Source organism: Megascapheus bottae, chromosome 27, assembly GCF_031878675.1.
Source record: "Megascapheus bottae isolate mThoBot1 chromosome 27, mThoBot2.hap1, whole genome shotgun sequence".
NCBI classification, from domain to species: Eukaryota; Metazoa; Chordata; class Mammalia; order Rodentia; family Geomyidae; genus Megascapheus; species Megascapheus bottae.
Window position 1 is genome coordinate 17011875 of NC_143535.1, and position 15196 is coordinate 17027070.

Sequence of the window (15196 nt, forward strand, 5' to 3'; positions counted from 1 at the left end):
CCTGCTTACCTGCTACTCACTTCTGTTTCCAGTGGCTTCAGATGTTCCAGTGTGCTGCATCATTTTGAATTGAAATACGCATCCCTGGAGTGTTTATTCACTGATCCCAGTTCTGTGACACTTGTGTGCTAATGAGACAGTCACAGTTCCAAAAGTGAATTGTTCTTTTCTCTTTTAAAAACCCTGCTGTTGGGAAACAAGACAGGATTCAGGGAACTGAAGCAAAATTTCCAATGGACCCCCACTTTTTTGTTTCCTATGCTGAACACTTTAGGTTTTATCTCTTTACTTTTCAACATGTCAGTGGAGAGATAAGTGTCTCAAGGACTTTCCTGCCCCAGCTGGCTTCGACCCATGATTCCCAAATCTCAGTTGCCTGGTAGATAGGATTACAGGCATGCACTCCTGGTGCCTGGCTTCAGGAAAGGCTTTAAGTTTTTGAGACGCATCTTCAAGGAACTAACTAAAAACCCAGAAGTTGAGCTGTGGCTCAAGTGGTAGAATGCTAGTCTAGAGCAATGAAGCTCAGAGACAATGCCCAAGGCTGAGTTCAAACCACAAGACTGGCACCAAAATAAAATAAAAAAAACAGGCCATCTTCCAGTAATTTGCCAAAATGACGAACACAAAGGGAAAGAGAAGAGGTACCCGGTACATGTTTTCTAGGCCCTTCAGGAAGCATGGAGTATTCCTTTGACCACATACATGAGAATCTAGAAGAAGGGTGATATTGTAGATATCAAGGGAATGGGTATCGTTCAAAAAGGAATGCCCCATAAATGTAATCATGGCAAACCTGGAAGCGTCTACAATGTTACACAGCATGCTGTTGGCATTGTTGTGAGCAAACAAGTTAAGGGCAAGATACTTGCCAAGAGGATTAGAGCTGAGATAGCTTCCTGAAATGGGTAAAGGAAAATGACCAGAAAAAGAAGGAAGCCAAAGAGAAAAGGAACCTGGGTTCAGCTGAAGTGCCAGCCTGCTGCACCCAGAGAAACACACTTTGTGAGAACCAATGGGAAGGAGCCTGAGCTACTGGAACCTATCCCCTATGAATTCATGGCCTAAGATATATATATATATGTATATATATATATATACATATATATATATATATATATATATATATATATATATATATAGAGAGAGAGAGAGAGAGAGAGAGAGAGAGAAAGAGAGACCTCTGGACTATTAAAAAAAAGAAAATGAAAAAAACAACAAAAACAAGTGAGCTTTGGCTAAGGAGTCCTCTTCTGGTCCTGTAGCCTTGTAACTAATTTCTTTCTTAGTCTTAATTTTTCTAGGGGCAAATGAAGTTCATATTCCTGGGCTAGCACAGGCTTCCAGAAACTAGGCGGAATTGAAAAAAACTCCTGATGGAAATCCATTAGTTGGTGAGTTCTACCTGTGGCCCTAACGCTTAGCAATATTCTCTTTCATCCTGCCTTGTGGTTAACTCTTGTATCAGTTTCCCCAGCCTGATACCCCACTTTTGTGAAATCAGCAATGGCAGCTTTGTGGGATCAAGTATCACATTCTGAGCTCACATTTCACCGTGATACCCCAGTACCCTGTTACTCCATAGACAAATGCAACAAGCAATCACTGCCCTGCCCATGACTAGTTCCCATTCAGAGGAAGGAGTGGGCCTTATTTATCTTTGTATCCCAGCCTCTCACCCAAAGCCTGGGCTTGAGGCAGCTCTCAGTCAGTGTATGCTGATTGGTTCAAAACATACATGTATGTAGCAATTATATAAAAAAAAACAAAATGGATATGTTTTGCTTTACTTTAGAGACGTGAAGGCTAGTTGAGAATGGTCTGGGTGAGAAGCTCAAATGCAAAACCCAAACCAATGAGAATATCTTCATGTTTTAGGTCTACTTAAGAATCTTCCCAACACCATTTTGGACCAATATAGAAAAGGAGCAGAGAACAAGGAAGTTCTTACCTCAGTCTTTGCCCTGGCTCTTCCTGCTGTAGTGCCACGTAGTTTTCCCTCTCGCTTCATAGATGTCACAGGAAGATCTTAATTCAGTATGACTTCCCTTGATGGCCTCATCCACCCATAGCCTCAGTACTCCTCATCCTTCTTGATCCGCTTTATTTCTCTCCATAGCAATTATGACTAACTATTGTACTATGATGTTTATAGTTTATATAGAGAGTAGAGTTCAGTGTAGAGTAGAGTTCTTTTCTGGTGCTAGGCATACTTCGAAGTCTGGCCATATGAAGAAAATGAAACCCAGCCTGTGAATGTCTGTCACTGCAACAACTCAGGAGGCATTAACAGGAGAACCATGGCCAGGCCAGGAAAAATGAATAGGAAATAGGAAATGAATAGGAATAGGAATAGGAAAGGGAAGGGGGAAATATGAAAAGGGGGGGGTGGGGGAGGGAAATGGGGACAAAACATGAGAAGGTGTATCAATGTGTGTGACGTAATGCACCTTCTATCTGGCACTATAACTATAACTTCTATTAATTACAATAAAATAATAAAATTAAATTAAATTTAAAAAAAAAATGAGCCAGATACCAGTAGCTAATGCCTGTGATCCTAGCTACTCAGGAAGTTAAAATCTGAGGCCGTGGTTCAAAGCCAGTCCCAGCTGGAACATCTATGACATTCTTATATCCAATTAACCACCAGAAAACCTCAAGTACAACTGTGGCTCCAAGTGGTAGACCACTAGCCTTAAGCGAAAGAGCTCAGGTATATCACCCAGGCCCTGAGTTCAAGCCCCATGATATACAAGAAAGAATGAGGAGAAGGAAAAATGCAAATTTAATGACAATGTAACTAGAAATGCATTTTAAAAGGTAGAGACAAATATGGTAGTATGGATTTCCACATCTTATATGGCATGAAATAAATATATTATCTAAAGATGATGAGCCAAGAGAAAGTATGCCATTCAAAGTTACAATGATACCTCAAAGGACACTGAAATGAAAATTCCCATAAAGATTAGGAAATCGGTGTGTTCGGTTACAGTGTAATTGACCTACATATTGTATATTTCGGATTGTAGTCAACTGGTACGATTTAAAGCAACTGAAGTATATTAAATTTTAAAAATGTGACAAGCTGTGCGTATGGGAATGTCAGCTTTCCACTTTTTTTAAATATTCTGTTCCACTTCACTTTTCATTATCAAAATGAATTTCTATTCATTTCTTTAAAAAGAGATATCAGTTTAGTACAGACATTGTTAACAGAAGAGACCATGTGTAATAGAAGAGCTATGCGCCTTAATGTGCCCGCTCTATCAGAATGAGTTAAATTATACAACTTTGCTTTTCTTTTTCTGAGAGCACTTAAAGAAAGCCCATGAGAAGCTTTGATTTAAAAAAAATTGATATGAAAGCAAAAGCAATAGTAATTTCAGAAAAGAATAAATAATAACTATGTCTCAGTTTTTCCCAGTTTGGCAGAGTTCTTCTCGGTGATGGTTCATTCTTTGACTTGGATCTTTAAGAGAAGGAGACATTGGCATCCCAAACCCTAAGGAGTTTTGCCAGTGGTCATTTTCAACCCAAGCCTGTCATCCTGGCAGTAGAGCCAAGCGGTTCTTATGCATTTATAACTCCCAAGTCCTTGTGTGAAAGGTTTAAAGGCACTGGGTGATTTCTCAGTCAGCAGCTCCAGTGCTTCCCCTTGACAGAATCAAATTTCCAAATGTTCTGAGGAAATGGCTAACTTGGCACCCAGCCTGCAGCCTGCCAGCCACCCACGCGGCTCCCAAACCCCAGGTGAGACAGAGGCAGGATGGAGAGCTTCCTTCTCAGAAGGCCAGCTTCATCCTCCCTCCAGGTGTGGCCAGGCTTCAGCTTCAGTCAGGCAGCCTTCCTTGGGTATTAGGCTCAAGGAGGCTGGTGAAAGGCATTCTGCCCAGCTTCTCGATTCCCCTTGAATCGATGCAAGGATCGCCTGTCTTCCAAACAAACATCTCTCCAGTTCCTCTTCCTCCAATGATGGCCTTTCCCATGCAATGCCTGGGATCGGGACAGGAAACAAACAGAGAATGGAAAACAAAAAAGATGGGTGCAAATTCCTAAGAGGCCTGCGTTCCTGGCTATGTACATTTATAATGTTAAGCGGTGTGTGTGGGGGGAATCACCAATAAGGCAGTCGATGAGTTAGTATGAATCAGATCTTTGTTCTTTGGTGAACCCTGTCTGGAAAGCTGAACTCAGGCTTCTCATTGACTTGGAGTATTCATTTTTATAGAAATGGCTGTAAAATGTTCCCAAGACTGCATTCTCCTCTTGCCAAGCCAGAAGGACTAAGAAAGGTGACCACACAACTGGATACCTTGTGGTCAGGCTTATGAAAGGAGAAACCTCTGTGCAGAGATTCTACAACTCCTCCACTCCCCCCCCCAAAAAAAAAAACTGGAAAAATGGCAAGGAAATGGACCCATGGAGGGACCTGGTAACAGAGAAGGGAGCCAAAGACAGTACTAATTCTCCTGGCTCTGTTCTGTGCCACCCACATCCATGAGCTAGATACACTCTCTAAGTGCCAAACCCATCCTTCCTAATCACCCTTGCAGCCAAAATGTAGCTTGAGAAAGCAACTGGAACATTCACAGCAAGCAAAGGAGTTTAATTGGAGACAAGACTAAGACATAAGAAGGGAAGGATTCCTTTTTGAAATCCAGACAGTTAAGAGTTGATTTGACTTCCTAGTCAAGTTATATGAAGATGATCTAGATAGATGCCATTCCCCAATGGCATTATGGGAATTATAATCTTTTGGCTAAGGTCTGAGGGGTTGGAGGGGAGACATTTATGTCCAGCCCAGTTTGATTATGCCCCCTGTGGAAGTAAGGGACTGTATTTCTTTTGACTTCCTAACACTGCACCAACTTCCCTAAGGAAGCATATTTTTATATTGTTCTTGTTGTTCTGGTCGTGATGATGGAGATGGCTGGAGGATTTGAATCCAGGGCCTGGTGCTTGCTAGGCTGGCATTCTGTATCACTTGAACCACACCTCCAGCCCTGTTTTTTGCTCACTATTTTTTAGATAGGGTCTTGTAAACTTATAGTTTCCATGTCCTGGTGGGCCTGCAATCTCAATCCTTCCTCTCTCCACTTCCTGAGTAGCTAGGATTGACTATACTGGCCTATATTATTTGTATTACTATGGACCTGTTTGGGTTCCAGTGACTTCCTTTTTTGATGATGAGACTATTCCACGTCCTAGACCAAATGAGTTCTAATTTCCCTGGTTATAATTTTAATTTCCACATGAATGGAATAAACATGGAGGCCTTCCTATCTCATTTTCCTGTGCTGATGGAACTGAAAATTGAAGTCACCTGGCCATCCATCTTTCTCTCACTGGACAGTTTTGTATCCCGATGCTCTTGCCTTTATTAACATGACCGCTATTACAGCAGTGAGACTGGAAAGACCCATTAGCTCATCTGACCCTACCTCCCTGCCTGGGCAGGATATGAGCCCTAAAAATGCTTCCTGGTCTAAGGACAGCTTTGGGGTTTATTTATCCTAGGTTACAGCAAACATGGCTTTTAAAAAAACAGGAAATAAGGTTTCAGCTAATTATGATTGCAGTTATAACAATGTAATGGAAGAGTTTCCATACAAGGCAGTGAGTCTTCCAGGAAGCTGAAGACCGCAGCTATGGCAACCCCCCTCCCTGCCCCCCCAGGATCTAGGGAGGATTACCTATTCCTACTCTCTAACTCTCTGGGGCCAACAAGTCAGGAAAATTAGATCAGCTTGAGAAATTCTTAAATTGGTCCTAATTCACTGAGTTCCTAATAGGCAAATTAATTGTTCCATTTGCCTTTGGGTGAGGCCAGCCCTTCAGACATGCTCAATAAAATGCTTCATTAATTAAAACTGATGGAAAAGGAGCATGAGGCTGTGAGAGAGGAGGGAAAGGAGGAGGAGGAGGTGGAGGGAGAAATGGAGAAGAAAGTATGCATGGAATCCAGTATCCCTTGTTTGTATGGAAGGAGCCCTTTAAGTAGTAAATTTGTTTTGCAGCATTTCTCTATTTCTCTCCTCCCTCCCTCCCTCCCTCCCTCCCTCCCTCCCTTCCTTCCTTCCTTTCCTCCCTCCCTCTTTCTGTTTTTGGCAGTACCATGGTTTGAACTCAGGGCCTTGAGTTTGCTGAGATTACCTTGCTAGGTAGTGCTCACCAGTTGAGTCAGGCCTCTAGTCCAACTTTTTGTCAATTATCTTGGAGATAGAAGCTTTCCGGTTTTTCTTCCCAGACTGGCTTTGAACTGTGTTCCTCTAGATCTCAGCTTCCGGTGTAGCTAGGATGGTAAGTATGAACGGATCAGGTCAGATTCTTGACTCTGGCACTTGACTGCTTTTCTTGCTTTATTTCTGGAGAAGCAGTGCTTTCAGACAAGAGAAGGGAGTGGCATTTATCACTGTCACGTTCAACAGGTCATTTTAAGTCTGTCTCTATTTCTGGGAGGTGCCTATTTTCCTTTTTCACTCTCCATAGGCATCGCCGGAGCCTCTCTGTGCTCACTCTGCTGCCTCCACCTCTGCTTCCTTTCTTTATGGTCCCTTTCCCATCAAAACCATAAATGGCTGATTAGACCAAAAAGCTTGTTCCTGGTTTGGTTAATGATCTGGGGTAATTCCACTTTCTGTGTATTCCAGCCTCAGGCTCAGGAGAAGAAATAATCTCTTAGCTGCTACCTTCTGTGAAGCAGGACCCATCCTTTGTGTACATCTCATCTGACATCTTCATTTTCATATGTGATGTGAGTAATAAAGATACGAATTAGGCCAGCAGAATCCTTGTCTTTCTCTTTTAGAAAAGTTCCAGAGGTTTGAATTTAGGGTCTTGAACTTGCCAGGCAGGGTCCTCTACCACTGGAGCTATGCCCCTTCTCCCACCCCAGCTCTTTTTGCTTTCTTTAGTTTTTGTTTGTTTCTTTAAGGAAACTTAATCATGATCTTCTTACCAATGGTGTAGAGGCTGAAATGATCAGCAAATGCCACTCTTCCTTGCTTCGTTGTTGAGATGGAGTCTCATTAGCTTTTTGTTCGGGTTGGCCTTGAACTATGACCCTCCCGGTCTCCATCTCCTGACTAACGAGAATCACAGACATTTGTGTACCATTTATTTTCCAGGTAACAACAGCTGAATCCCAGAATTCAGGTACTACTTAGATCTGCTTTCAAATCTCTCCTGTTCTCCTGGCCCTCTGAGGCTGCCATGACACCAGCTTGAGGAGCTGATAGGCTTCACCTATGATTTCAAACCTCACCGATGTGATCCAGATGTCATCCACAGAGGTTATGTGCTCTTGATGAACTGAGGTTTCTATGAGAGGTCATGTTTATGTTGGCTGTGGGATTGCTCTGTTCTTGCCATAGAAACCACGTTATTTTGGTTTCCTTTAGTTGTTTCTGTCTTGCTTTAAACATTGTCTTGGTATAAAGGTAAACACAAGGTTAGCATGAAGTTTATCAACAAGTCTAAACAGCATTATATATTCATCTAGAGTAGAAAGAGCCAATGGTGTATGAGTCAAAACACTTAATTTGTAGCCCAGATCTTCCAGAGGATGCTACAACAAAGCTTTGAGAGGGTCACTCCAGCTCCTGATGGGGAGCTTACCATTTCCATGAAGGAATCTAAAGTGATGGGCTTGTGGGGTACTGCTGGCACACACCTGTAATCCTACCTACTCTGGAAACTGAGATCTGAGGATTGCCGTTCAAAGTCAACCTGAATGTCCATGAGACACTTTTCCCCAACTAACCACCAGAAAACCAGAAGGGGCGCTGTGGCACAAAGTGGTAGAGCACTAGCCTTGAACACAAAGCTCAGGGACAGCACCCAGGCCCTGAGTTCAAGTCCTATAACAACCAATACCACCAACAAAAGTTATCACTCATAGAGTAGAACCACCCTACCCCCTCCACCCCACCATGCCCAGCATAAGAGACTCATGCACCCTTTAGCTTTTCATTTGACCATCCTAACTTTGGTTTCACTTGGGAAGTGTACTTGCTCTAAGGAAATTCGTTGTTTTAGAAGATTAGACCTAGAGTCTTTCTTGCTGGCATGACTAGACAAAACGATGGCTGGAAGAAGATATTCAAAAAAGAGAAAGCTAGGCTATGGGATGGCCTCTCAGAGAAAAAGTAGGAATGCTGAGCCTTCTACTGAGTTAGAAGCTTTGAGTGACCAGTGATGATATTGCTCTCTACGGGTGGTCTTTTTGCTCGGAGTACACTATTTGAAGACAGCTTATGAGGATTAACTCACCCAAACAATTCATAATGAAGTGCTCCTGTGTCCCAGATATTTGATAAGAGCTAACAATAAAAGATAAAGTAAGATTCTGCTCTTAAAAGAGCTTATGGTTTATCAGGAGAACAAATAACCAGATGATATAAATTTTTAGCAGAGTCATATAAAGGGTTGGGTGGGAAAAATGGTTCAACTAAATCCCATCAACTCACAGGACCCTTTCATCTCAGAAATGTATGCTTGTCATGGTTCTGTCTATTTAGACGTATCACACTACGTAGTGAATTTTTTTTTTCCAGATCCACTTCTTTTCATTTGCCTTCTCAGGACTTGCACACATTGAGTGTGAAATCCTCTTGATCCTCCAGAATGTAATGTTCTTGAACCTTTGTGTATGTATATAAGTATATACATGTATGTGTGCATGTATGTATATGTGTGTATGCTGGGGCTTGAACTCAGGGTCTGAGCACTGTCCCTGAGCTGCTTTTGCTCAAGGATAATGTTCTACTTCTTGAGCCATTGCTCTGCTTCTGCCTTTAAAAAAAACCAAACAAACAATAGTTTATTGGAGATAAGGGTCTCACAGACTTTCTTGCCTGGGCTGGCTTTGAACCATGATCCTCAGATCTTAGCCTCTCGAGTAGCTAGAATAATAGGCATAAGCTACCAGGACCCAGCTAGTTTTGAATCTTGTAAGGTATGAGAAGTCCCAGTTAATCAGCTTGGTATATTTCAGATCTTTCTCAATCTGGACCTGAGACTCTATCTTATTTTCTTGTCTTGAAATTGGGAACGCCCACAGAATTTGTTCTCACTGATGATCTTTGAGCCAGTGTCATTTCTGATAGGAGCTGATGGAACCAATGAGAAGTTTCAGTCATTCTGAAATCTCACCTTAGGTGACAGCTGCTTATCAGCCTGCTTCCATGAAACTAAGACTCCTTATTAACTCATAATATGCATGTAGCATGATTAAGTGTTGCTTCAAGATACAGAGAGTTGGCATTTGTCATCGCAACATAACCTGATCCAACCTGATTCATACAGAAGTACTTAACAAATATTTACTGATGTCCAAATAAGAACAAGTTTCAATAGAACCAACTCAAATAAAACAGATGGGAAAGGAAGAAAATAAAAAACAGCTTGGTCATAGTCTGAGGTAAAAGTTATCTACCTATGTCAGGAAAAATGAAAATAAAAAACTTTGCTAACTTTCTAATAGATAAAGCATCCTCCCCTCATATCCATGGGGAATACATTCTAAGACCATCATTAGATAATGCTAAGTGCTATATATAGCTTGTTTTTTTTCCTGTACTTTACATACTTATGGTGAAGTTTCATTCATAAATTAGGCACAGTAAAAGATTAACAACAGTGACTGGTCATAGATGAACACAGCTAGATAATATCGACTGATAAAAAGTTATTTAAAACTTAAGAAATTCTTATTTCTGGAATTTTCCACTCAATATTTCTGGACTGTGGTTGACCATGAGTAACTGAAACTCTGAAAAGTGAAACTGTAGAGAAAGGTCGATGACTACATTGTTCTTGCTCCTATTTCTAGAAAAGTACCACTCAGAGTCTTTGGCATTTCACCTCTCCTCCTCCCTGAGGCCGCTTGGTCTTCACAGTGTCCTTGACAGGGACAGACAATTGGGAAAGTATAGTCACCTGAGAAAGCATCTAAAGACTCCATTGAGAAAGTCGCAGAGACCTCAGTGAAAACCATTGAGAAGGCCTAGGGTACAGCTCAGGGGTGGAACGCTTGCCTAGTAAATATAAGGCCCTATGTCCTGTTCCCAGCACCATAGGAACAAAATGAGATAAAACAAAACACCCTGAAAATTGTAATTGATGGGAAAGTATTTGAGAATTTGTTTTCTGGGGCCCCAGAGCATAGCTTGGTTGTAGAGTGCTTGCTTAGTATGGATGAAGCCTTAGGTTTGATTCCTCCATACCATATACACAGAAAAAACTGAAAATGGTGCTGTGACTCAAGTGGAAGAGAGCTAGCCTTCAGCAAAGGGTGTCTAAGAACAGTACCCAGGCCTTGAGTTCAAGCCCCCGGACTGGCAAAGTAAAAAAGAAGCAGGAGGAGGAGGAGGACCATATGCATACAAAAAAAAAGCCAGAAATGGTACAAGTGGTAGAGCTCTAGCCTTGAGAAAGCCCAAGGACAGTGCCCAGGCCCTGAGTTCAAGGCCCAGACTGGCAAAAAAATAAAAAGTGGTAGAGTGCTAGCCTAGCATGCACGAAGTCCCAGGTTGGATTTCTCAGCACCACATACATAGAAAAAAGCTGGAGGTGATGCTGTGGCTCAAGGGTAGAGCTCTAGCCTTGAGAAAACCCAAGGACAGTGCTCAGGCCCTGAGTTCAAGGCCCACAACTGGCAAAAAAAAAAAAAAAACAACCTCAAGGACAGTGTCCAGGCCCTGAGTTCAAGCCCTGTGACCAGCAAAAAAAATAGGGCTGTAGGCATGACTCAAGTGATAGAGCACCTACAGTGAGCAAGAAACTAAATGAGCACACAGCCCAGCATTCAATTCTCATTACTACAAAAATAAAAATAAGACGATGATAAAATTAAAAGAGGAAGGTAATATTCCTCTGTGCGCGCGCGCGCGTGTGTGTGTGTGTGTGTGTGTGTGTGTGTGTGTGTGTGTGTGTAGTAATGATATTTGAACCCAGAACCTTGTGCATATTTGGCAAGAGCTCCCTTGTTTTTTTTGTTTTTTTATTACTATTATTATTTTGTTTCTCTGAGATAAAGTATCTTCTCCAACTTTACTACATTTCTCTTATCTCTGCCTTCTAAGAAGATAATGGGTACCACTGGTCCCAGCTTATAAAATTCTTCAATAAAAAGAAAGCATTTTTCTATCATGTGCCTTAGAAAGTCTTTAACAATGATGCGTGTGAACACTTTCTAGGACGAAGATAGCACAGTAACTATGACATCACATTTTTTAAAAGACATCGTTCTAAGAAGATAAAAAAAGCTACCATACAGAAAAACAAGTTCTGCCTGGCTTTAGCTTTCAAGAAACACTGAAAGCCCTGCCCAGAACATAGGATAGCATAACCATTGGTCTCCATGCAAGTCATGATAATTTATTGTCTAGAAGTAATAACTTACCTATACCTACTCAGTTAGAAGAAAGCATCATCTAGAAAGTGCTCTAGGAGGGCTTCCAGCCAAGGAGACAATAGTGAAAGTTCTTCCTGGACTAGTGTATAATACTTTCTAGAAAGTTGAAGCAATTGGCCTTTACTCTTTGCATCTGCCTATGTGACATTGTCAAGGTAACTATGAGCCTCAACAGGGATAGCCTCATTGTCCTTTTGTTTCATCTACCTGGCCCCAGAAATACTAATACAGAGACACTCTGAGGTGGTCCACTTCCCCTCTCTCCCCTCCACCCCATTACCTGAGAACAACTTTCTTAGGGCCATATTATCAGGCTGTCTTGAAATTCTTCTCCCTGATAGAGTAAAACAAAACAGAGACTCAGAATTAAAAGATAGAAATCAGAATTGGAATGCCTTCCCATGCCAGCTCTTTAACTGATTGTTCCACAGCTTCAGTTTCCTGAAATAATAATAACCACAATTTTATTCCCTTATGGTAGTAACAGATTTGAACAGCAAAACCAAAAAAGGATTAATTTCTGCTCCTGAAGGTGAAGGGAAAATTCATCACATGGGTGGATATATTGCTCTCTCTCTTTATTGTTCCATCCATCCACTCACTCAGTAAACATTTATTCTACACTCTTTACTAAGTTAGCCAGGGCTAAGCTATAACACAGAAAGAGAACTGAGCCGTGGGAGTGGAGGAGAAAATACATTAAAAAAGAGTACATATCCTACCAAAACTAACAGTTGGGATTTTTTTTGTTTGTTTTTTGTTTTTGTTTTTGTTTTTTTTTAAAGCAAAGAAAGTGTAGGGATGGAGGGAGGAATGGGTGAGAATGATGAAAAGTTAAACTGCCTTATTGAATGGCAACTCCTTTGTAAAAGTACTGAAAGATAATTTTCTTTTGTGGGTCATGGGGCTTGAACTTGGCCTGGGTGCTGTCCCTGAGCTCTTCAGCTCAAGGCTACCACCCTACCCCTGGGCCTGCACTATCCTTAAGCTCTTCAGTTCAAGGCTACTGCTCTACCCTTGAGCCAAGCCCCACTTCCCATTTTCTAGAGGTTAACTGGAGATAAGAGTCTCAGACCCTTTTGTGCCTGGGCTGGCTTTGAACCTCGATCCTCAGATCTCAGCCTCCTGAGTATCTAGGATTACAGCACAGGCATGAGCCACCACCACGGCCCACTGGATAATTTTTTTTAAGATGCAATTTAAAAACTCAAAGAACTTCAAGCCTGAGGGGCAGCCTAACACAGAAACAGAGCTGAGATCAAATGCCAGGCAGTCACAATGATAGAAGAAAAACAAAAGGTCACCCCAGGGAGTTCAGGAAAAGGCAGCATGAAGGAGAAAATGCATGGCTCAGAGGGAAATAACTAAGTGAGGCAGAGGGAAAGGAAGGGAGGGACTGGATGAGAGTAGAGGCAAGGGTGGGAAATGGTCAAGGAAAGCGAGTCTTTCCATGGAACAAGAAGTAGAGACGCTGGTAAAAAAAATTCTTGCACCCAGCAAACTCTTGCTTCAGAACGGCAAGTCTAAGAGAAGCCCCTGTCCTCTGTGAGCCACCTGTGTCACCAGCCTCCTTGGTTTTCTAGCACAGAACATTCATGTTGAAGAAACAGGTAGAAGACTGAAATGACTATCAAAAGGTTCATAGCTCTCTCCTTGGCTCCTCTGAGTCCTCTCCTCCCTCCCTTTCTTCCCCCACTCTCTTTCTTTCTCTGTCTCTTTCTCTCTCCTACCCCCCTCCTTTTCTGTCCCTTTTTGTGAGCACCAAACCCCTTTAGTAGGAAGCATTTATCTAAAAATAGCCTTTCTCAAAGACCCAATCTTTTCTGAGTTTCATAGAACATCTGTTCAACAGTTTCCCATAACTGCTTTTGGCCATTAAATCAAAGCCGGCAAAAACAATGTTCTGTTTCTGTCTTTCAAGCAAAGAATTGCCATGAGGCCTTCCTCTCAGACCCAGACTACAATGGGGCCAGAAATAGCTATGGGAGGCTTTGAAACACCTTTAAGGCTTGAGTCCAAAGAAGGGAGTTGTGTGTGTGTGTGTGTGTGTGTGTGTGTGTGTGTGTGTGTGTGTGTGTGTGTGTGTGTGTGTGTTTTCTCTCTTTCTACAAGGACCATCCAACTCCCAAGCAGAGAAAACAAACTTCCTATAGCTCAAACTTCCTGGGAGAGGCCGTGCTACCCCATGCAAATTACCACCTGCAATGTGAGGCCCTGGGGTCTGAGCTACTCTGAGCTGGCAGAGATCAGAGATGGCAAATGTCTCATCCACACATGGCAGTATCTGGGGGTGGTTGGTATCTGCTGTGTGGTTGTATATGGTTCTAAGTTGTGATTGTGGCATTGCCTGACTCTTCTATTCACAAAACACTGAATGTGGAGGCCTGTAGCAACCTATGTTAGTTCAGGGGAAAAAGACTCACACCAAAGTTCAAGTAGATACTGTCCAGACTTATCATCCAACTAGCCAGGCATGTGTGCAAAGACATTTTGTCTTTCTGACCCTGCCTGTGTTTGCCCAGTACTGAGAACACACATTCGAGCATGACACTTGGGGCCTTTGCTTCCCAGGCAGATGGCAGCAGGAAGAGGAGGAGGGAGCCAGGGCTTGGTGTGAGCCAAAGTTAATGCCTTGCCCAGGGCCAGCGCCAGGGACTGGCTGTACTCACCACAGAGCCCAAGAGACCCAGTGCTGGAGACAACCGGAGGGGCCATTCTGGGGCAGAGCCCAGACTTCGCATGGATAACCATGCTGGAGCTGAGACATCTGTCCAGCTCTGCAAGATTCATTTAGGAGCTGAGGGTGCAGATATAGCTGGATCCAGCTCTCCCTCTCTCCCTGCTCTCCTCAGGGAAAAAGAAGCCTTCCAATGTTTTCCCAGTGTAGGCCAGGAAGGACTTGAATCTGTGCGGCAGAAGATGGAAGATTAGGATTAATAAAACAAGAGGTTTGTACCACGGAGGTACAAACCAGCACAAAAATGCAGGGTCATATGACCCCCAGTTATAGATCACAAAGAGTTCATGGGTACATGGGGGGCATTTCTTCTTAATTCTGTCATAAAATAGGCATATGGGCCAAAGTGACAGCTTGCTACTGTGAAGCTTGTTATGGAAATGAATGCCCCGGATCCACCTAGAAGCACAGGAATGAGGACTGTGGGGTCTGATACATGAGGCTGATAGGGAGAATGGGGGAGGTAACTTGAATGCTCATCCATCCCTCGATTTAGCCTTGTACACTTCTGGGTGCCTTCTTTAGATGGTGTACAGATGTTGGTAAAAATGCATCTCCATGGTTCAAGTCCATCTTGATTTGTGAGAGGATCGTGATTCAATGGCAGCTGGTCCATTGAATAGGTAGGCACAGTTGGGTAGAGCTAGGTGTGCAGTTGTAAGAGTGAGGAGTGGGAGCGGGTATTTCCTAGTCTTTATGCTTTCCCTGAACCAGGTCACACTGGGGGAGAGGAAGATACCGAAAGAGAACCCAGCTTGTTTCCTTGCTTACTTTCTCCCTTCCTTGCTTCTTTCTTGCCCTCCATCTCCTCCTCCTCCTCCTCCTCCTCCTCCTCCTCCTCCTCCTCCTCCTCCTCCTCCTCCTCCTTCTTCTTCTTCTTCTCTCTCTCTCTCTCTCTCTCTCTCTCTCTCTCTCTCTCTCTCTCTCTCTCTCTCTCTCTCTTTCTTCTGTTTCCTACTAGATAGCAGTTTGCAGTTTGGATTTAATGGCATTTTGAACAGAGTTGAATTTTTCTTAATATATACATTAGCCAGTGG

The 15196-nt window shown here is 42.7% G+C and overlaps 1 pseudogene; it reads left to right on the plus strand.

Moving 5' to 3' along the window:
* Positions 1–616: 616 nt before the first annotated feature.
* Positions 617–1068, plus strand: LOC150045716 (large ribosomal subunit protein eL21 pseudogene; annotated as a pseudogene).
* Positions 1069–15196: the final 14128 nt, after the last annotated feature.